The sequence below is a fragment of the Oncorhynchus mykiss genome, chromosome 10, assembly GCF_013265735.2.
Source record: "Oncorhynchus mykiss isolate Arlee chromosome 10, USDA_OmykA_1.1, whole genome shotgun sequence".
In the NCBI taxonomy this organism is placed as follows: Eukaryota; Metazoa; Chordata; class Actinopteri; order Salmoniformes; family Salmonidae; genus Oncorhynchus; species Oncorhynchus mykiss.
The window spans coordinates 9,108,194-9,132,675 of record NC_048574.1 but is presented as its reverse complement, the minus strand read 5'-3'; the positions used below and the strand labels follow the sequence as shown (position 1 = coordinate 9,132,675).

At 44.5% G+C, this 24,482-nt stretch overlaps 1 protein-coding gene and 1 long non-coding RNA gene across 2 annotated transcripts in view; both read right to left on the bottom strand.

Annotated features, from left to right (window-relative positions):
• Window positions 1–24,482, bottom strand: part of LOC110534851 (teneurin-2) — a 146,961-nt gene that overhangs the window by 61,523 nt on the left and 60,956 nt on the right. The window lies entirely within an intron of this gene.
• Window positions 7,797–10,548, bottom strand: LOC118966704. The gene is made up of 3 exons (XR_005053568.1): window positions 10,504–10,548; window positions 7,869–8,015; window positions 7,797–7,830 (listed from the first exon to the last, which is right to left on the bottom strand). It is a non-coding gene; the product is annotated as an uncharacterized LOC118966704 (long non-coding RNA).

Here is a 24,482-nt window from a genome sequence, read left to right as displayed (position 1 = left end):
TCGTGCAGTATCGAAGAGCCCTTACTGCTGCTCCACCAAACTGGAAGTCTTCCAACTAGCTTGGAAAGACAGTACCGTGCAGTATCGAAGAGCCCTTACTGCTGCTCCACCAAACTGGAAGTCTTCTGACTAGCTTGGAAAGACAGTAACCTGCAGTATCGAAGACCCCTCACTGCTGCTCCATCATCCTATTTTTCCAACTTAATTAAGGAAAATAAGATCAATCCAAAATGTATTTTGATACTGTCGCAAAGCTAACTAAAAAACAGCAGCAGCGTTCCCCAAGAGAGGATGACTTTCACTTTAGCAGTGATAAATTCATGAACTTCTTTGATGAAAAGATCATGATCATTAGAAAGCAAATTATGGACTCCTCTTTAAATTTGCGTATTCCTCCAAAGCTTAGTTGTCCTGAGTCTGCACAACTCTGCCAGGAGCTAGGATCAAGGGAGGCACTCAAGTGTTTTAGTACTACATCTCTTGACACATTGATGAAAATAATCATGGCCTCTAAACCTTCAAGCTGTATACTGAACCCTATTCCAACTAAACTACTGAAAGAGATGCTTCCTGTGCTTGGCCCTCCTATGTTGAACATAATAAACGGCTCTCTATCCACCGGATGTGTACCAAACTCACTAAAAGTGGCAGTAATAAAGCCTCTCTTGAAAAAGCCAACCTTGACCCAGAACATATAAAAAACTATCCGCCTATATCGAATCTTCCATTCCTCTCAAACATTTTTGAAAAAGCTGTAACTCACTGCCTTCCTGAAGACAAACAATGTATACAAAATGCTTCAGTCTGGTTTTAGACCCCATCATAGCAATGAGACTGCACTCGTGAAGGTGGTAAATTACCTTTTAATGGCTGAAGCTCTGCATCCGTCCTCGTGCTCCTAGACCTTAGTGCTACTTTTGATACCATCGATCACCACATTCTTTTGGAGAGATTGGAAACCCAAATTGGTCTACACGGACAAGTTCTGGCCTGGTTTAGATCTTATCTGTCGGAAAAATATCAGTTTGTCTCCGTGGATGGTTTGTCCTCTGACAAATGGGATTATTTTTATCCCTATTACAGGGGCTGAGTCACTGGCTTCCTGGTGCGCTTCCAATGCCGTCCCTAGGAGGGGTGCATCTTTTGAGTGGGTTTTGTCACTGACGTGATCTTCCTGTCCGGGTTGGCACCCCCCTTGGGTTGTGTCGTGGCGGAGATCTTTGTGGGCTATACTCTGCCTTGTCTCAGGATGGTAAGTTGGTGGTTGAAGATATCCCTCTAGTGGTGTGGGGGCTGTGCTTTGGCAAAGTGGGTGGGGTTATATCCTGCCTGTTTGGCCCTGTCCGGGGGTATCGTCGGACGGGGCCACAGTATCTCCCGACTCCTCCTGTCTCAGCCTCCAGTATTTATGCTGCAGTAGTTTGTGTCGGGGGCTAGGGTCAGTCTGTTATATCTGGAGTATTTATCCTGTCTTATCCGGTGTCCTATATGAATTTTAAGTTCTCTCTCTCTAATTCTCTCTCTCTTTCCCTCTTTTTCTCTCTTTCATTCTCTCTTTCTTTCGTTCTTTCTCTCTCTCGGAGGACCTAGGACCATGCCTCAGGACTACCTGGCCTGATGACTCCTTGCTGTCCCCAGTCCAACTGGCCATGCTGCTGCTCCAGTTTCAACTGTTCTGCCTGCGGCTATGGAACCCTGACCTGTTCACCGGACGTGCTTCCTGTCCCAGACCTGCTGTTTTCAACGCTCTAGAGACAACAGTAGCGGTAGAGATACTCTGAATGAAAAGCCAACTGACATTTATTCCTGAAGTGCTGACCCTCGACAACCGCTGTGATTATTATTATTTGACCCTGCTGGTCATCTATGAACATTTGAACATCTTGGCCATGTTCTGTTATAATCTCCACCCGGCACAGCCAGAAGAGGACTGGCCACCCCTCATAGCCTGGTTCCTCTCTAGGTTTCATCCTAGGTTCTGGCCTTTCTAGGGAGTTTTTCCTAGACAACGTGCTTCTACACCTGCATTGCTTGCTGTTTGGGGTTTTAGGCTGAGTTTCTGTACAGCACTTTGTGACATCAGCTGATGTAAGAAGGGCTTCATGAATACATTTCATTGATTGGTGGTTTGGGCTGGGTTGGGTAAAACTGGGTTGGGCTGGTATGGGCTGGGCTGGGTTGGGCTGGATTGGGCTGGTATGAGCTGGTTTGGGTTGAGCTGGTTTGGGCTGTGTTTGGCTGGTTTGGGCTGGGTTGGGCTGGATTGGGCTGGTTTGGGCTGGGTTGGTCTGGGTTGGTTTGTGCTTGGTTGGGCTGGGTGGGTATGGGCTGGGTTTGGCTGGGTTGGGCTGGTTTAGGCTAGGCTGGTTTAGGCTGGGTTGGGCTGGTTTAGGCTAGGCTGGTTTGGGTTGGGTTGGGCTGGGTTGGTTTGGGCTGGACTGGTTTGGGCTGGGCTGGGTTGGGCTGGTTTGGGTTGGGCTGGGTTGGGCTGGGTTGGGCTGGGTTGGTTTGGGTTGGGTTGGGCTGGGTTGGTTTGGGCTGGGCTGGGCTGGGCTGGGCTGGTTTGGGCTGGGTTGGGCTGGGTTGGTTTGGGCTGGGCTGGGCTGGGCTGGGTTGGGCTGGTTTGGCGACAGTGGTTAACCAGCTTGCCCACAGCTCAGGAGAATGGTTTAATCAGCCTATCACTTATCATTACTTAATCACAATGGCCTTTAGGTAAACCACTTCGCACCAATGCTCAGGTGAAAGCTCTCTAAACAGCCATGAGTTGGTCTCCATACCTGCCTGGTACAAGAGATGCTGGAAATCGGGATTTAAAAAAAGACACACGGCTGAATTGGACTCAAAATAACATCTTGCTATGAAGTCAGAGACAAAGTGACATGAGCAAAGATGACTATTCTTCTTGAGTTAATCACCTCTTACATTTCTCGCTAGGAAGAGACCTTGGATTCATATCTGAAACTTCATTTTTTTTATCCCATCTTCACCTCAGAACTGCAATTACTGCTACCAATGACCTTTTCCACAGAGAGGGGAACATTCATTTCAGATATATCAGAATAAAAAAATTATCTGAAAATGAGCTATTAGGTTAGGGACAGGGATGTCCTCGCGTTGAAACACACAACAACCTCACTAATACAAGTCAGCCAGATCAATGCTCTCTATGGTAATAATCGGAGCAGTAAGGCCATCTACATGTGTTGCATGGGTTTAGTAACAGAGGGCACAAATTAAATCTACTCCACTAACGGCTACGTAGGGAGGAACCGAGGGTTTTTTTTAATATTCTTCCCAGTCCCTTGTACCCTAGTCCACATGGATACACACCAGCACACACTCTGATATTGGCATGTGCAGGCACAGGAGTATGCATGTTAAGCATAAAGGCCACACGCACCACACACACACACACACACACACAGGCACACACACACATGCACGCACACAGGCACACACACACACATGCACGCACACACGCAAACACACACACGCAAACACACACACACGCACACACACGCACACACACAGGCACACACACGCACACTCACACGCACACACACACACATAGAAGAAGAAGCAGACTTCTGCAATATCAGTGTTAATGACTCCTCTTCATCCACAGAAAATCGATGGCTGTGACCTCCCGAGTGGCGCATCACAGTGCTAGCTGCGTCACTACAGATCCTGGTTCAATCCCGGGTTGTGTAGCTGCCGGCCTGAGACCAGGAAACCCATGTGGCGGTGCCCAGCATCGTCCGGGTTAGGGGAGGGTTTGACCGGCCGGGATGTCCTTGTCCCATTGTGCTCTAGCGACTCCTTGTGGTAGGCCGGGCGCATGCACGCTAACACGGTCGCAAGGTGTACAGCGTCTCCTCCGCTTGTGTCAAGAAGCAGCGCTGCTTGGAACGGTCGTGCTTCAGAGGACACGCGGCTCTCGACCTTCGCCTCTCCCGAGTCCGTATGGGAGATGCAGCGACGGGACAAGACTGTAACTACCAATTGGGGAGAAAAATGAAACCATGGAGGCATCAGGCTTTCCATTCAGCCCCCCCCCCCCCCCCCCCCCCACTGAGCTGGAGCATGGACCGAGGCAGACAGTAGGCTGAGGAGAATAAATGGAGCAGGATGGACCTCTCAGTATCACTCCAGTCTGAGCTGCTCAGCTTGAGGTATGGAGGAAGGCAGGCTGGGAGTAGCTGTGCTCCCACACCACACCACTGTCAGCCTCGCTCTATTGGCAGAGACGGAGCGGCCCTTTTCACTACAGCCACTTACTCTCTCTATCTGCCAATCTACCTCTACCTCCATCTCCTTCAATCTACCTCCATCGCTTTCAATCTACCTCCATCGCCTTCAATCTAACTCCATCTCCTTCAATCTACCTCCATGCCTTCAATCTACCTCTACCTCCATCGCCTTCAATCTACCTCCATCGCCTTCAATCTACCTCCATGCCTTCAATCTACCTCCATCATCTTCAATCTACCTCCATCTCCTTCAATCTACCTCCATCTCCTCCAATCTACCTCCATCGCCTTCAATCTACCTCCAATCTACCTCCATCTCCTTCAATCTACCTTCAATCTACCTCCATCGCCTTCAATCTACCTCCATCTCCTTCAATCTACCTCCATCTCCTTCAATCTACCTCCATCTCCTTCAATCTACCTCTACCTCCATCTCCTTCAATCTACCTCCATCTCCTTCAATCTACCTCCAATCTACCTCCATCTCCTTCAATCTACCTCCATCGCCTTCAATCTACCTCCATCTCCTTCAATCTACCTCCATCTCCTTCAATCTACCTCTACCTCCATCTCCTCCAAACTACCTCCATCGCCTTCAATCTACCTCCATCTCCTTCAATCTACCTCCATCGCTTTCAATCTACCTCTACCTCCATCTCCTTCAATCTACCTCCATCTCCTTCAATCTACCTCCAATCTACCTCCATCTCCTTCAATCTACCTCCATCGCCTTCAATCTACCTCCATCTCCTTCAATCTACCTCTACCTCCATCTCCTTCAATCTACCTCCATCGCTTTCAATCTACCTCCATCGCCTTCAATCTAACTCCATCTCCTTCAATCTACCTCCATGCCTTCAATCTACCTCTACCTCCATCGCCTTCAATCTACCTCCATCGCCTTCAATCTACCTCCATGCCTTCAATCTACCTCCATCATCTTCAATCTACCTCCATCTCCTTCAATCTACCTCCATCTCCTCCAATCTACCTCCATCGCCTTCAATCTACCTCCAATCTACCTCCATCTCCTTCAATCTACCTTCAATCTACCTCCATCGCCTTCAATCTACCTCCATGTCCTTCAATCTACCTCCATCTCCTTCAATCTACCTCCATCTCCTTCAATCTACCTCTACCTCCATCTCCTTCAATCTACCTCCATGCCTTCAATCTACCTCCATCGCCTTCAATCTACCTCCATCTCCTTCAATCTACCTCCATCTCCTCCAATCTACCTCCATCTCCTTCAATCTACCTCCAATCTACCTCCATCTCCTTCAATCGACCTCCATCTCCTCCAATCTACCTCCATCTCCCCCAATCTACCTCCATCTCCTTCAATCTACCTCCATCTCCTTCAATCTACCTCCATCTCCTTCAATCTACCTCCATCGCTTTCAATCTACCTCCATCTCCTCCAATCTACCTCCATCTCCTTCAATCTACCTCCATCTCCTCCAATCTACCTCCATCTCCTTCAATCTACCTCCATCTCCTTCAATCTACCTCTACCTCCATCTCCTCCAAACTACCTCCATCGCCTTCAATCTACCTTCATCGCCTTCAATCTACCTCCATCTCCTTCAATCTACCTCTACCTCCATCTCCTTCAATCTACCTCCATGCCTTCAATCTACCTCCATCGCCTTCAATCTACCTCCATCTCCTTCAATCTACCTCCATCTCCTCCAATCTACCTCCATCTCCTTCAATCTACCTCCAATCTACCTCCATCTCCTTCAATCTACCTCCATCTCCTCCAATCTACCTCCATCTCCTCCAATCTACCTCCATCTCCTTCAATCTACCTCCATCTCCTTCAATCTACCTCCATCTCCTTCAATCTACCTCCATCTCCTTCAATCTACCTCCATCTCCTTCAATCTACCTCCATCGCTTTCAATCTACCTCCATCTCCTCCAATCTACCTCCATCTCCTTCAATCTACCTCCATCTCCTCCAATCTACCTCCATCTCCTTCAATCTACCTCCATCTCCTTCAATCTACCTCTACCTCCATCTCCTCCAAACTACCTCCATCGCCTTCAATCTACCTCCATTGCCTTCAATCTACCTCCATCTCCTTCAATCTACCTCCATCGCCTTTAATCTACCTCCAATCTACCTCCATCTCCTTCAATCTACCTCCAATCTACCTCCATCGCCTTCAATCTACCTCCAATCTACCTCCATCTCCTTCAATCTACCTCCATCTCCTCCAATCTACCTCCATCGCCTTCAATCTACCTCCATCTCCTTCAATCTACAATCTACTTCCTTGTCCGTCAACCTATACTTTACTATGGAGGCCATATACTTTACTATGGAGGCCATATACTCTACTATGGAGGCCATATACTTTACTATGGAGGCCATATACTTTACTATGGAGGCCATATACTTTACTATGGAGGCCATACACTTTACTATGGAGGCCATATACTTTACTATGGAGGCCATATACTTTACTATGGAGGCCATATACTTTACTATGGAGGCCATACACTTTACTATGGAGGCCATATACTTTACTATGGAGGCCATACACTTTACTATGGAGGCCATATACTTTACTATGGAGGCCATATACTTTACTATGGAGGCCATATACTTTACTATGGAGGCCATATACTTTACTATGGAGGCCATATACTTTACTATGGAGGCCATATACTTTACTATGGAGGCCATATACTTTACTATGGAGGCCATACACTTTACTATGGAGGCCATATACTTTACTATGGAGGCCATATACTTTACTATGGAGGCCACACACTCTACTATGGAGTCCACACACTCTACTATGGAGTCCACACACTCTACTATGGAGGCCACACACTCTACTATGGAGTCCACACACTCTACTATGGAGGCCATACACTCTACTATGGAGGCCATATACTTTACTATGGAGGCCATATACTTTACTATGGAGGCCATATACTTTACTATGGAGGCCACACACTCTACTATAGAGGCCATAGACTATGGTGACATTGGGCTGCCTGCAGCTGATTCATGCACAGATAAAACCAGGGACAAAGAAGTCACGAAACCTTATCAATAACAAGCACCAATGTGACACAATTTAATGCATTTATGTTGATGCAGGCAAGAAAGGTGTATTTTTCTGCTCAGACTGTACAGGGCACCTTTACTATAAACCATTGCCATGTTCAACAAGGAATCAATGATAAGGACAAGGTCTATGCATAGAGCCATACTGTATATCAGCTCTGTATCGCAGGGAGACACCTCTATACAGTAGTCAGCAATGACACTACCTTCCTCACCTCTATATAGTACTACCTTCCTCACCTCTATATAGTACTACCTTCCTCACCTCTATACAGTAGTCAGCAATGACACTACCTTCCTCACCTCTATATAGTACTACCTTCCTCACCTCTATATAGTACTACCTTCCTCACCTCTATATCATACTACCTTCCTCACCTCTATATATACTACCTTCCTCACCTCTATATCATACTACCTTCCTCACCTCTATATAGTACTACCTTCCTCACCTCTATATAGTACTACCTTCCTCACCTCTATATAGTACTACCTTCCACACCTCTATATACTACACAGCAATGACACTACCTTCCTCACCTCTATATAGTACTACCTTCCTCACCTCTATATAGTACTAACTTCCACACCTCTATATACTACACAGAAATGACACTACCTTCCTCACCTCTATATAGTACTACCTTCCTCACCTCTATATAGTACTAACTTCCACACCTCTATATACTACACAGAAATGACACTACCTTCCACACCTCTATATAGTACTACCTTCCTCACCTCTATATAGTACTATCTTCCACACCTCTATATAGTACTACCTTCCTCACCTCTATATAGTACTACCTTCCTCACCTCTATATAGTACTACCTTCCTCACCTCTATATAGTACTACCTTCCTCACCTCTATATAGTACTACCTTCCTCACCTCTATATAGTACTACCTTCCTCACCTCTATATAGTACTACCTTCCTCACCTCTATATAGTACCAACTTCCACACCGCTATATACTACACAGAAATGACACTACCTTCCTCACCTCTATATAGTACTACCTTCCTCACCTCGATATAGTACTACCTTCCACACCTCTATATAGTACTACCTTCCACACCTCTCCTACCCCGGTCAACAGCACTGCACCCCCCACAGCAACTCGCCCAAGCCTTCCCCATTTCTCCTTCTCCCAAATCCGTTCAGCTGATGTTCTGAAAGAGCTGCAAAATCTGGACCCCTACAAATCAGCCGGGCTAGGCAATCTGGACCCTTTCTTTCTAAATTATCTGCCGAAATTGTTGCCACCCCTATTACTAGCCTGTTCAACCTCTCTTTCGTGTCGTCTGAGATTCCCAAAGATTGGAAAGCAGCTGCGGTCATCCCCCTCTTCAAAGGGGGGGACACTTTTGACCCAAACTGCTACAGACCTATATCTATCCTACCATGCCTTTCTAAGGTCTTCGAAAGCCAAGTCAACAAACAGATTACCGACCATTTCGAATCCCACCGTACCTTCTCTGCTATGCAATCTGGTTTCAGAGCTGGTCACGGGTGCACCTCAGTCACGCTCAAGGTCCTAAACGATATCTTAACCGCCATCGATAAGAGACAATACTGTGCAGCCGTATTCATTGATCTGGCCAAGGCTTTCGACTCTGTCAATCACCACATTCTTATCAGACTCAACAGCCTTGGTTTCTCAAATGATTGCCTCGCCTGGTTCACCAACTACTTCTCTGATAGAGTTCAGTGTGTCAAATCGGAGGGTCTGCTGTCCGGACCTCTGGCAGTCTCTATGGGGGTGCCACAGGGTTCAATTCTTGGACCGACTCTCTTCTCTGTATACATCAATGAGGTCGCTCTTGCTGCTGGTGAGTCTCTGATCCACCTCTAAGCAGACGACACCATTCTGTATACTTCTGGCCCTTCTTTGGACACTGTGTTAACAACCCTCCAGGCGAGCTTCAATGCCATACAACTCTCCTTCCGTGGCCTCCAATTGCTCTTAAATACAAGTAAAACTAAATGCATGCTCTTCAACCGATCGCTGCCCGCACCTGCCCGCCTGTCCAGCATCACTACTCTGGACGGTTCTGACTTAGAATTTGTGGACAACTACAAATACTTAGGTTTCTGGTTAGACTGTAAACTCTCCTTCCAGACCCATATCAAACATCTCCAATCCAAAGTCAAATCTAGAATTGGCTTCCTATTTCGCAACAAAGCATCCTTCACTCATGCTGCCAAACATACCCTTGTAAAACTGACCATCCTACCAATCCTCGACTTTGGCGATGTCATTTACAAAATAGCCTCCAATACCCTACTCAACAAATTGGATGCAGTCTATCACAGTGCAATCCGTTTTGTCACCAAAGCCCCATATACTACCCACCATTGCGACATGTACGCTCTCGTTGGCTGGCCCTCGCTTCATACTCGTCGCCAAACCCACTGGCTCCATGTCATCTACAAGACCCTGCTAGGTAAAGTCCCCCCTTATCCCAGCTTGCTGGTCACCATAGCATCTCCCACCTGTAGCACGCGCTCCAGCAAGTATATCTCTCTAGTCACCCCCAAAACCAATTCTTTCTTTGGCCGCCTCTCCTTCCAGTTCTCTGCTGCCAATGACTGGAACGAACTACAAAAATCTCTGAAACTGGAAACACTTATCTCCCTCACTAGCGTTAAGCACCAACTGTCAGAGCAGCTCACAGATTACTGCACCTGTACATAGCCCACCTATAATTTAGCCCAAACAACTACCTCTTTCCCTACTGTACTTTATTTATTTATTTATTTTGCTCCTTTGCACCCCATTATTTTTATTTCTACTTTGCACATTCTTCCATTGCAAATCTACCATTCCAGTGTTTTACTTGCTATATTATATTTACTTTGCCACCATGGCCTTTTTTTTGCCTTTACCTCCCTTATCTCACCTCATTTGCTCACATCGTATATAGACTTGTTAATACTGTATTATTGACTGTATGTTTGTTTTACTCCATGTGTAACTCTGTGTTGTTGTATGTGTCGACCTGCTTTGCTTTATCTTGGCCAGGTCGCAATTGTAAATGAGAACTTGTTCTCAACTTGCCTACCTGGTTAAATAAAGGTGAAATAAAAATATATATAGTACTACCTTCCTCACCTCTATATAGTACTACCTTCCTCACCTCTATATAGTACTACCTTCCTCACCTCTATATAGTACTACCTTCCTCACCTCTATATAGTACTACCTTCCACACCTCTATATAGTACTACCTTCCTCACCTCTATATAGTACTACATTCCTCACCTCTATATAGTACTACCTTCCTCACCTCTATATAGTACTACCTTCCTCACCTCTATATAGTACTACCTTCCACACCTCTATATAGTACTACCTTCCTCACCTCTATATAGTACTACCTTCCACACCTCTATATAGTACTACCTTCCTCACCTCTATATCATACTACCTTCCACACCTCTATATAGTACTACCTTCCTCACCTCTATATCATACTACCTTCCTCACCTCTATATAGTACTACCTTCCTCACCTCTATATAGTACTACCTTCCTCACCTCTATACAGTAGTCAGCAATGACACTACCTTCCTCACCTCTATATAGTACTACCTTCCTCACCTCTATATAGTACTACCTTCCTCACCTCTATATAGTACTACCTTCCTCACCTCTATATAGTACTACCTTCCTCACCTCTATATAGTACTATCTTCCACACCTCTATATAGTACTACCTTCCTCACCTCTATATAGTACTACCTTCCTCACCTCTATATAGTACTACCTTCCTCACCTCTATATAGTACTACCTTCCTCACCTCTATATAGTACTACCTTCCAAACCTCTATATAGTACTACCTTCCTCACCTCTATATAGTACTACCTTCCTCAACTCTATATAGTACTACTTTCCTCACCTCTATATAGTACTACCTTCCTCACCTCTATATAGTACTACCTTCCTCACCTCTATATAGTACTACCTTCCTCACCTCTATACAGTAGTCAGCAATGACACTACCTTCCTCACCTCTATATAGTACTACCTTCCACACCTCTATATAGTACTACCTTCCACACCTCTATATAGTACTACCTTCCTCACCTCTATATAGTACTACCTTCCTCACCTCTATATAGTACTACCTTCCTCACCTCTATATAGTACTACCTTCCTCACCTCTATATAGTACTACCTTCCTCACCTCTATATAGTACTACCTTCCTCACCTCTATATAGTACTACCTTCCTCACCTCTATATATACTACCTTCCTCACCTCTATATAGTACTACCTTCCTCACCTCTATATAGTACTACCTTCCTCACCTCTATATATACTACCTTCCTCACCTCTATATAGTACTACCTTCCTCACCTCTATATAGTACTACCTTCCTCACCTCTATATAGTACTACCTTCCTCACCTCTATATAATACTACCTTCCACACCTCTATATGGTACTACCTTCCTCACCTCTATATAGTACTACCTTCCTCACCTCTATATAGTACTACCTTCCTCACCTCTATATAGTACTACCTTCCTCACCTCTATATAGTACTACCTTCCTCACTTCTATATAGTACTACCTTCCTCACCTCTATATAGTACTACCTTCCTCACCTCTATATAGTACTACCTTCCTCACCTCTATATAGTACTACCTTCCTCACCTCTATATAGTACTACCTTCCTCACCTCTATATAGTACTACCTTCCTCACCTCTATATAGTACTACCTTCCTCACCTCTATATAGTACTACCTTCCTCACCTCTATATATACTACCTTCCTCACCTCTATATAGTACTACCTTCCTCACCTCTATATAGTACTACCTTCCTCACCTCTATATAGTACTACCTTCCACACTTCTATATAGCACTACCTTCCTCACCTCTATATAGTACTACCTTCCACAACTCTATATAGTACTACCTTCCTCACCTCTATATAGTACTACCTTCCTCACCTCTATATAGTACTACCTTCCTCACCTCTATATAGTACTACCTTCCTCACCTCTATATAGTACTACCTTCCAAACCTCTATATAGTACTACCTTCCTCACCTCTATATAGTACTACCTTCCTCAACTCTATATAGTACTACTTTCCTCACCTCTATATAGTACTACCTTCCTCACCTCTATATAGTACTACCTTCCTCACCTCTATATAGTACTACCTTCCTCACCTCTATACAGTAGTCAGCAATGACACTACCTTCCTCACCTCTATATAGTACTACCTTCCACACCTCTATATAGTACTACCTTCCACACCTCTATATAGCACTACCTTCCTCACCTCTATATAGTACTACCTTCCTCACCTCTATATAGTACTACCTTCCTCACCTCTATATAGTACTACCTTCCTCACCTCTATATAGTACTACCTTCCTCACCTCTATATAGTACTACCTTCCTCACCTCTATATAGTACTACCTTCCTCACCTCTATATATACTACCTTCCTCACCTCTATATAGTACTACCTTCCTCACCTCTATATAGTACTACCTTCCTCACCTCTATATATACTACCTTCCTCACCTCTATATAGTACTACCTTCCTCACCTCTATATAGTACTACCTTCCTCACCTCTATATAGTACTACCTTCCTCACCTCTATATAGTACTACCTTCCTCACCTCTATATAGTACTACCTTCCTCACCTCTATATAATACTACCTTCCACACCTCTATATGGTACTACCTTCCTCACCTCTATATAGTACTACCTTCCTCACCTCTATATAGTACTACCTTCCTCACCTCTATATAGTACTACCTTCCTCACCTCTATATAGTACTACCTTCCTCACTTCTATATAGTACTACCTTCCTCACCTCTATATAGTACTACCTTCCTCACCTCTATATAGTACTACCTTCCTCACCTCTATATAGTACTACCTTCCTCACCTCTATATAGTACTACCTTCCTCACCTCTATATAGTACTACCTTCCTCACCTCTATATAGTACTACCTTCCTCACCTCTATATAGTACTACCTTCCTCACCTCTATATAGTACTACCTTCCTCACCTCTATATATACTACCTTCCTCACCTCTATATAGTACTACCTTCCTCACCTCTATATAGTACTACCTTCCTCACCTCTATATAGTACTACCTTCCACACCTCTATATAGCACTACCTTCCTCACCTCTATATAGTACTACCTTCCACACCTCTATATAGTACTACCTTCCACACCTCTATATAGTACTAGCTTCCTCACCTCTATATAGTACTACCTTCCTCACCTCTATATAGTACTACCTTCCTCACCTCTATATATACTACCTTCCTCACCTCTATATAGTACTACCTTCCACACCTCTATATAGTACTACCTTCCACACCTCTATATAGTACTACCTTCCTCACCTCTATATAGTACTACCTTCCTCACCTCTATATAGTACTACCTTCCTCACCTCTATATATACTACCTTCCTCACCTCTATATAGTACTACCTTCCACACCTCTATATAGTACTACCTTCCACACCTCTATATAGCACTACCTTCCTCACCTCTATATAGTACTATCTTCCACAACTCTATATAGTACTACCTTCCTCACCTCTATATAGTACTACCTTCCTCACCTCTATATAGTACTACCTTCCTCACCTCTATATAGTACTACCTTCCTCACCTCTATATAGTACTACCTTCCAAACCTCTATATAGTACTACCTTCCTCACCTCTATATAGTACTACCTTCCTCAACTCTATATAGTACTACTTTCCTCACCTCTATATAGTACTACCTTCCTCACCTCTATATAGTACTACCTTCCTCACCTCTATATAGTACTACCTTCCTCACCTCTATACAGTAGTCAGCAATGACACTACCTTCCTCACCTCTATATAGTACTACCTTCCACACCTCTATATAGTACTACCTTCCACACCTCTATATAGTACTACCTTCCTCACCTCTATATAGTACTACCTTCCTCACCTCTATATAGTACTACCTTCCTCACCTCTATATAGTACTACCTTCCTCACCTCTATATAGTACTACCTTCCTCACCTCTATATAGTACTACCTTCCTCACCTCTATATAGTACTACCTTCCTCACCTCTATATATACTACCTTCCTCACCTCTATATAGTACTACCTTCCTCACCTCTATATAGTACTACCTTCCTCACCTCTATATATACTACCTTCCTCACCTCTATATAGTACTACCTTCCTCACCTCTATATAGTACTAGCTTCCTCACCTCTATATAGTACTACCTTCCTCACCTCTATATAGTACTACCTTCCTCACCTCTATATAGTACTACCTTCCTCACCTCTATATAATACTACCTTCCACACCTCTATATGGTACTACCTTCCTCACCTCTATATAGTACTACCTTCCTCACCTATATATAGTACTACCTTCCTCACCTCTATATAGTACTACCTTCCTCACCTCTATATAGTACTACCTTCCTCACTTCTATATAGTACTACCTTCCTCACCTCTATATAGTACTACCTTCCTCACCTCTATATAGTACTACCTTCCTCACCTCTATATAGTACTACCTTCCTCACCTCTATATAGTACTACCTTCCTCACCTCTATATAGTACTACCTTCCTCACCTCTATATAGTACTACCTTCCTCACCTCTATATAGTACTACCTTCCTCACCTCTATATAGTACTACCTTCCTCACCTCTATATATACTACCTTCCTCACCTCTATATAGTACTACCTTCCTCACCTCTATATAGTACTACCTTCCTCACCTCTATATAGTACTACCTTCCACACCTCTATATAGCACTACCTTCCTCACCTCTATATAGTACTACCTTCCACACCTCTATATAGTACTACCTTCCACACCTCTATATAGTACTACCTTCCTCACCTCTATATAGTACTACCTTCCTCACCTCTATATAGTACTACCTTCCTCACCTCTATATATACTACCTTCCTCACCTCTATATAGTACTACCTTCCACACCTCTATATAGTACTACCTTCCACACCTCTATATAGTACTACCTTCCTCACCTCTATATAGTACTACCTTCCTCACCTCTATATAGTACTACCTTCCTCACCTCTATATATACTACCTTCCTCACCTCTATATAGTACTACCTTCCACACCTCTATATAGTACTACCTTCCACACCTCTATATAGTACTACCTTCCTCACCTCTATATAGTACTACCTTCCTCACCTCTATATAGTACTACCTTCCTCACCTCTATATAGTACTACCTTCCTCACCTCTATATAGTACTACCTTCCTCACCTCTATATAGTACTACCTTCCTCACCTCTATATAGTACTACCTTCCTCACCTCTATATAGTACTACCTTCCACACCTCTATATAGTACTACCTTCCACACCTCTATATAGTACTACCTTCCTCACCTCTATATAGTACTACCTTCCTCACCTCTATATAGTACTACCTTCCACACCTCTATATAGCACTACCTTCCTCACCTCTATATAGTACTACCTTCCACACCTCTATATAGTACTACCTTCCACACCTCTATATAGTACTACCTTCCTCACCTCTATATAGTACTACCTTCCTCACCTCTATATAGTACTACCTTCCTCACCTCTATATATACTACCTTCCTCACCTCTATATAGTACTACCTTCCACACCTCTATATAGTACTACCTTCCACACCTCTATATAGTACTACCTTCCTCACCTCTATATAGTACTACCTTCCTCACCTCTATATAGTACTACCTTCCTCACCTCTATATATACTACCTTCCTCACCTCTATATAGTACTACCTTCCACACCTCTATATAGTACTACCTTCCACACCTCTATATAGTACTACCTTCCTCACCTCTATATAGTACTACCTTCCACACCTCTATATAGTACTACCTTCCTCACCTCTATATAGTACTACCTTCCTCACCTCTATATAGTACTACCTTCCTCACCTCTATATAGTACTACCTTCCTCACCTCTATATAGTACTACCTTCCTCACCTCTATATAGTACTACCTTCCACACCTCTATATAGTACTACCTTCCACACCTCTATATAGTACTACCTTCCTCACCTCTATATAGTACTACCTTCCTCACCTCTATATAGTACTACCTTCCACACCTCTATATAGTACTACCTTCCACACCTCTATATAGTACTACCTTCCACACCTCTATATAGTACTACCTTCCTCACCTCTATATAGTACTACCTTCCACACCTCTATATAGTACTACCTTCCTCAACTCTATACAGTACTACCTTCCTCAACTCTATACAGTACTACCTTCCTCACCTCTATATAGTACTACCTTCCTCACCTCTATATAGTACTACCTTCCTCACCTCTATATAGTACTACCTTCTTCACCTCTATATAGCACTACCTTCCTCACCTCTATATAGTACTACCTTCCTCACCTCTATATAGTACTACCTTCCTCACCTCTATATAGTACTACCTTCCTCACCTCTATATAGTACTACCTTCCTCACCTCTATATAGTACTACCTTCCTCACCTCTATATAGTACTACCTTCCTCACCTCTATATATACTACCTTCCTCACCTCTATATATACTACCTTCCTCACCTCTATATAGTACTACCTTCCTCACCTCTATATATACTACCTTCCACACCTCTATATAGTACTACCTTCCTCACCTCTATATAGTACTACCTTCCTCACCTCTATATAGTACTACCTTCCTCACCTCTATATAGTACTACCTTCCACACCTCTATATAGTACTACCTTCCTCACCTCTATATAGTACTACCTTCCTCACCTCTATATAGTACTACCTTCCTCACCTCTATATAGTACTACCTTCCTCACCTCTATATAGTACTACCTTCCTCACCTCTATATATACTACCTTCCTCACCTCTATATATACTACCTTCCTCACCTCTATATAGTACTACCTTCCTCACCTCTATATATACTACCTTCCACACCTCTATATAGTACTACCTTCCTCACCTCTATATAGTACTACCTTCCACACCTCTATATAGTACTACCTTCCTCACCTCTATATAGTACTACCTTCCTCACCTCTATATAGTACTACCTTCCTCACCTCTATATATACTACCTTCCTCACCTCTATATAGTACTACCTTCCACACCTCTATATAGTACTACCTTCCTCACCTCTATATAGTATTACCTTCCACACCTCTATATAGTACTACCTTCCTCACCTCTATATAGTACTACCTTCCACACCTCTATATAGTACTACCTTCCTCACCTCTATATAGTACTACCTTCCTCACCTCTATATAGTACTACCTTCCTCACCTCTATATAGTACTACCTTCCTCACCTCTATATAGTACTACCTTCCACACCTCTATATAGTACTACCTTCCTCACCTCTATATCATACTACCTTCCTCACCTCTATATAGTACTACCTTCCTCACCTCTATATCATACTACCTTCCTCACCTCTATATCATACTACCTTCCTCACCTCTATATCATACTACCTTCCACACCTCTATATAGTACTACCTTCCTCACCTCTATATAGTACTACCTTCCTCACCTCTATATAGTACTACCTTCCTCACCTCTATATAGTACTACCTTCCTCACCTCTATATAGTACTACCTTCCTCACCTCTATATAGTACTACCTTCCTCACCTCTATATAGTACTACCTTCCTCACCTCTATATAGTACTACCTTCCTTACCTCTATATAGTACTACCTTCCTCACCTCTATATAGTACTACCTTCCTCACCTCTATATAGTACTACCTTCCTCACCTCTATATAGTACTACCTTCCACACCTCTATATAGTACTACCTTCCTCACCTCTATATCATACTACCTTCCTCACCTCTATATAGTACTACCTTCCTCACCTCTATATCATACTACCTTCCTCACCTCTATATCATACTACCTTCCTCACCTCTATATCATACTACCTTCCACACCTCTATATAGTACTACCTTCCTCACCTCTATATAGTACTACCTTCCTCACCTCTATATAGTACTACCTTCCTCACCTCTATATAGTACTACCTTCCTCACCTCTATATATAACTACCTTCCTCACCTCTATATAGTACTACCTTCCTCACCTCTATATAGTACTACCTTCCTCACCTCTATATAGTACTACCTTCCTCACCTCTATATAGTACTACCTTCCACACCTCTATATAGTACTACCTTCCTCACCTCTATATAGTACTACCTTCCTCACCTCTATATAGTACTACCTTCCTCACCTCTATACAGTACTACCTTCCTCACCTCTATATAGTACTACCTTCCTCACCTCTATATAATACTACCTTCCTCACCTCTATATAGTACTACCTTCCTCACCTCTATACATTACTACCTTCCTCACCTCTATATAGTACTACCTTCCACACCTCTATATAGTACTACCTTCCTCACCTCTATATAGTACTACCTTCCTCACCTCTATATAGTACTACCTTCCTCACCTCTATATAGTACTACATTCACATCGTAAAACAAAAATCAAATGATGCCGTTCTAAAAATAGCGGTTCTCTCAGTGACTATTTTCAAACGATCTCTTCAAGCCGTGCACACAGTCATTCTAGATTTAAAGCACAAAATAAATACAAATAATAATTCTGTCTGGCTGTGCAGCTATAGTTATGCATGCTGTAAATGCACCCATGGCGATGGCCGTAGAAAAAGGCATTGTTGGAGAAAAGCAAGCATTAGCATTAACATTAGCATTAACATTAGCAGTAGCATTAGCAGTAGCATTAACATTAGCATTAACATTAGCATTAGCATTAGCATTAACATTAGCATTAACATTAGCAGTAGCATTAGCAGTAGCATTAACATTAGCATTAACATTAGCATTAGCAGTAGCATTAGCTCAAAGGCAAGAGCTACAGGCGGCGCTGCTTACTGCTGTCTGTACAACTCCCAAAGTTCCCCCAGATAATCATCAGCTGATTGAACACAAGCTGGCCAATGAGGCGAAGAGACGGTAAAAATGTAGCTAAATTACAGACGAGCCTCTCAAGCTGTTGGTCATCCTTAGTTAATTCTGACCAACGACCCAAAAGCTCCAGATCCATTAATACATCCTCGCCTTTGGGTTCCTTTCCCTCCCTAGTGTCTTTCTGTACAACACAGTCTTCTGTAAGGCCTTGTCTAAAGTCACAATGTAAAGCAATGTAAACCAGGTGATGAATGGTTAAACAGTCTGTCAACGAACCAGGCAGGTAGGCACACACACACACACACACACACACACACACATAGAAGAAGGCAGGTAGCCTTGTGGTTTAGAGAGTTGAGCCAGTGATAAAAACATGTTGCAGTTTTGAATCTCTGAGCCGACTAGGGGGGGAAAAAAATATGCCGATGTGCCCTTGAGCAAGGCACTTAACCCTAATTGTTCCTGTAAGTCGCTCTGGATAAGAGCGTCTGCTAAATGACTCAAATGTAAATGACAAGTCACTTCAATGCACTTAAGACTGCTTAATCACATCTGTGGGAAATCTTCCACAAACTCATTTTCAGCCCGCAATAAACATGAATAATTAACTTAAAATGTGTTAGATGAGAAATTAATGAGATGACGCATACCACTTCATGTCATCTTTATGTATAATTCACCTCCTAAAAGTGATAATATTACCTACAGAAAGACTCATCAGACCGGTGACTGTGAGCCCCCCCCCCCCCCCCCCCCCGTCTCTGTCTCTGACTCTACTACAGGACGGCCCACCATCCCTGTCCTGTTCTGTACAGCCAGGCAGACTCTCATCAACGAGCAGCACGGAGAGATACCCCCTGTGGACTAATGCAGTCTAATGGTTTATTATTGGCTACGACTCACTTCATTTGGTTCCTTATTAAAAACTCTATGTGACATTCCGAGATATAATACATTGGTCTGGGGAGTCTGATGCCTTCCGTGAATCTAACAGTTTGAGGAGACGTCAGGAAGACAGATGGGGAAAGACTGGGTGTGGCTGAAGCATAGGGATGCCGAAGGAGTATCTACTCAAAATAACACAAAAGAACGGCTCATGTCCATGTGAGCTGCTCACAGTGAAGAGAGAGAGAGAGAGAGATAGGGATTTCTCCAGCAAATGCAAACACGGCTAAGTGTAGGACTACAACTACAGGGGAGCTGGGCAGACGGGAAGCAGGCCGGCTGAGGAGCAGAGGGAAGCAGGCCGGCTGAGGAGCAGAGGGAAGCAGGCCGGCTGAGGAGCAGAGGGAAGCAGGCCGGCTGAGGAGCAGAGGGCAGCAGGCCGGCTGAGGAGCAGAGAGAAGCAGACCGGCTGAGGAGCAGAGGGAAGCAGACTGGCTGAGGAGCAGAGAGAAGCAGACCGGCTGAGGAGCAGAGGGAAGCAGACCGGCTGAGGAGCAGAGGGAAGCAGGCCGTGCTGTGGTGGAGAAATGGGCCGTGGTGTGATGCAGGAAAAGAGATCAGGCCCCGCTCGCTTGGTCCCCCAGCAGGACTAGCCTCTGATGAACTGAACACCTCTACTGACGGATGCAACTAAGTGGCAGTTCACAGCGATCGGAGGGCAGGATTACAGTTAGTTCAAAGCAGGTGTGCAGACTGTGCACCACCACTACCCCATCGCCATAGTGACAACACAAACGATAGGCATGTAAACACGGACTCTTGGCTTTAATCTCTCTGCAGCCACACCATATATAAGTTATACACTGACAGGCACAGACTGAAAAACCCACAAGCCTGCGGACACACACACACACACACACACACACACACACACACACACACACACACACACACACACACACACACACACACACACACACACACAGCCAGGGTCACAAGCTCACTATGAAATCAAAACGTTTATTCACACTGATCTCCCTGAGAGTCTCCCTCTTTGAAGGTTCTAGCAACACTGTTGTGAAAACAAACGTGTGTGTGAGACTATGAGACTCGTGTCTCTCCTAACAATGAAAAGCCAATGCCAATAACAGCAGCCCTTCACAGGGTCTGTCCATCCCCACCGCAGCATCCTCTCCCGTCCCTCCACCATGTGTGTCCACAGTCCGCTGCTCTAACCTGACCACGGAGGCCCCAGCACCTCCCCTCTGAGATGATTCCTCATGCCGGTGGTACTGGATGGTAGTGGATGGTACTGGATGGTAGTGGATGGTACTGGATGGTAGTGGATGGTACTAGTTGGTATTGGATGGTACTGGATGGTATTGGATGGTAGTGGATGGTACTGGATGGTAGTGGATGGTACTGGATTGTAGTGGATGGTACTGGATGGTAGTGGATGGTACTGGATGGTACTGGGTGGTACTGGATTGTAGTGGATGGTAGTGGATGGTACTGGATTGTAGTGGATGATACTGGATGGTACTGGATTGTAGTGGATGGTACTGGATGGTAGTGGATGGTAGTTGATGGTAGTGGATGGTACTAGTTGGTATTGGATGGTACTAGTTGGTATTGGATGGTACTGGATGGTATTGGATGGTACTGGATGGTACTGGATGGTATTGGATGGTAGTGGATGGTACTGAATGGTAGTGGATGGTACTGGATTGTAGTGGATGGTACTGGATGGTAGTTGATGGTAGTGGATGGTACTAGTTGGTATTGGATGGTACTGGATGGTATTGGATGGTGCTGGATGGTACTGGATGGTACTGGATTGTAGTGGATGGTAGTGGATGGTACTAGTTGGTATTGGATGGTACTGGATGGTATTGGATGGTAGTGGATGGTACTGGATGGTAGTGGATGGTACTGGATTGTAGTGGATGGTACTGGATGGTAGTGGATGGTACTGGATGGTACTGGGTGGTACTGGATTGTAGTGGATGGTAGTGGATGGTACTGGATTGTAGTGGATGATACTGGATGGTACTGGATTGTAGTGGATGGTACTGGATGGTAGTGGATGGTAGTTGATGGTAGTGGATGGTACTAGTTGGTATTGGATGGTACTAGTTGGTATTGGATGGTACTGGATGGTATTGGATGGTACTGGATGGTATTGGATGGTACTGGATGGTATTGGATGGTAGTGGATGGTACTGAATGGTAGTGGATGGTACTGGATTGTAGTGGATGGTACTGGATGGTAGTTGATGGTAGTGGATGGTACTAGTTGGTATTGGATGGTACTGGATGGTATTGGATGGTACTGGATGGTACTGGATGGTACTGGATTGTAGTGGATGGTAGTGGATGGTAGTTGATGGTAGTTGATGGTAGTGGATGGTACTGGATTGTAGTGGATGGTACTGGATGGTACTAGTTGGTATTGGATGGTACTGGATGGTAGTGGATGGTACTGGATGGTACTGGATTGTAGTGGATGGTAGTGGATGGTAGTTGATGGTAGTTGATGGTAGTGGATGGTACTGGATTGTAGTGGATGGTACTGGATGGTACTAGTTGGTATTGGATGGTAGTGGATGGTAGTGGATGGTACTGGATTGTAGTGGATGGTAGTGGATGGTAGTTGATGGTAGTGGATGGTACTGGATTGTAGTGGATGGTAGTGGATGGTACTAATTGGTATTGGATGGTACTGGATGGTAAGTGGATGGTAGTGGATGTAATGGATGGTACTGGATGGTATTGGATGGTGCTGGATGGGACATTTTGTTGTCTGATCATCACCTTCTCTGCAGACCTACGGCATGTAAAACGAATTAGCACCACCACCACCCATCTCCCTCTGCCTGCACCTCCGCTCGGAGAGGGAGAGATGTGGGTGTGAAGAGCAGCATGACGAGATGGATCCAATCTATTCCACTCTGGTTGTCAAAATCCCTGAGAGCAAGCATCAACCATCAGCAGTCAACTGTCAGCCTTCAACCACCAGCCATCAATCACCAGCCATCAACTATCAATCACCAGCCATCAACCATCACCCACCAACCATCAACCACCAGCCATCAACCATCAACCACCAGCCATCAACTACCAGCCATCAACCATCAACTACCAGCCATCAACCACCAGCCATCAACTACCAGCCATCAATCACCAGCCATCAACCACCAATCACCAGCCATCAACCACCAATCACCAGCCATCAACCACCAATCACCAGCCATCAACCACCAGCCATCAACCACCAGCCATCAATCACCAGCCATCAACCACCAATCACTAGCCATCAACCACCAGCCATCAACCACCAGCCATCAATCACCAACCATCAACCACCAGCCATCAACCACCAGCCATCAACTATCAATCACCAGCCATCAACCATCACCCACCAACCATCAACCACCAGCCATCAACCATCAACCACCAGCCATCAACTACCAGCCATCACTATCAGCCACCAGCCCTCAACCACCAGCCATCAACCATCAATCACCAGCCATCAACCATCAACTACCAGCCATCAACTACCCTCAACCATCAGCCCTCTACCATCAGCCCTTAGCCATCAGCCCTCAACCATCAGAACTCCAGACACATTTCCTGCTTTAATGACAACCCTTGTGTTTGGGAGTTTCCCTCTTACTCCTTCACCCAGTCCAAATGGACCATGTCACTGTCCTGCTCATGTGCTGCGGAGACGATTTGTGAGACAGCGTTATATAACCCTATCTGTGTCATGAAGGAGAGCCAGGGAGAATATCCACATACACCACATGATCAAAAGTATGTGGACACCTTCTCGTCAAACATCTCATTCCAAAACTATGGGCATTAATATGGAGTTGGTCCCCCCTTTGCTGCTATAACAGCCTCCACTCTTCTGGGAAGGCTTTCCACTAGATGTTGGAACATTGCTGCTATAACAGCCTCCACTCTTCTGGGAAGGCTTTCCACTAGATGTTGGAACATTGCTGCTATAACAGCCTCCACTCTTCTGGGAAGGCTTTCCACTAGATGTTGGAACATTGCTGCGGGGACTTGATTCTATTCAGCCACAAGAGCATTAGTGAGGTCGGACACTGATGTTGGGCGATTAGGCCTGGCTTGCGGACGGCGTTCCAATTCATCCCAAAGGTGTTCGATAGGGTTGAGGTCAGGACTCTGTGCAGGCCAGTCAAGTTCTTCCACACCAATCTCGACAAACCATTTCTGCATGGACCTCGTT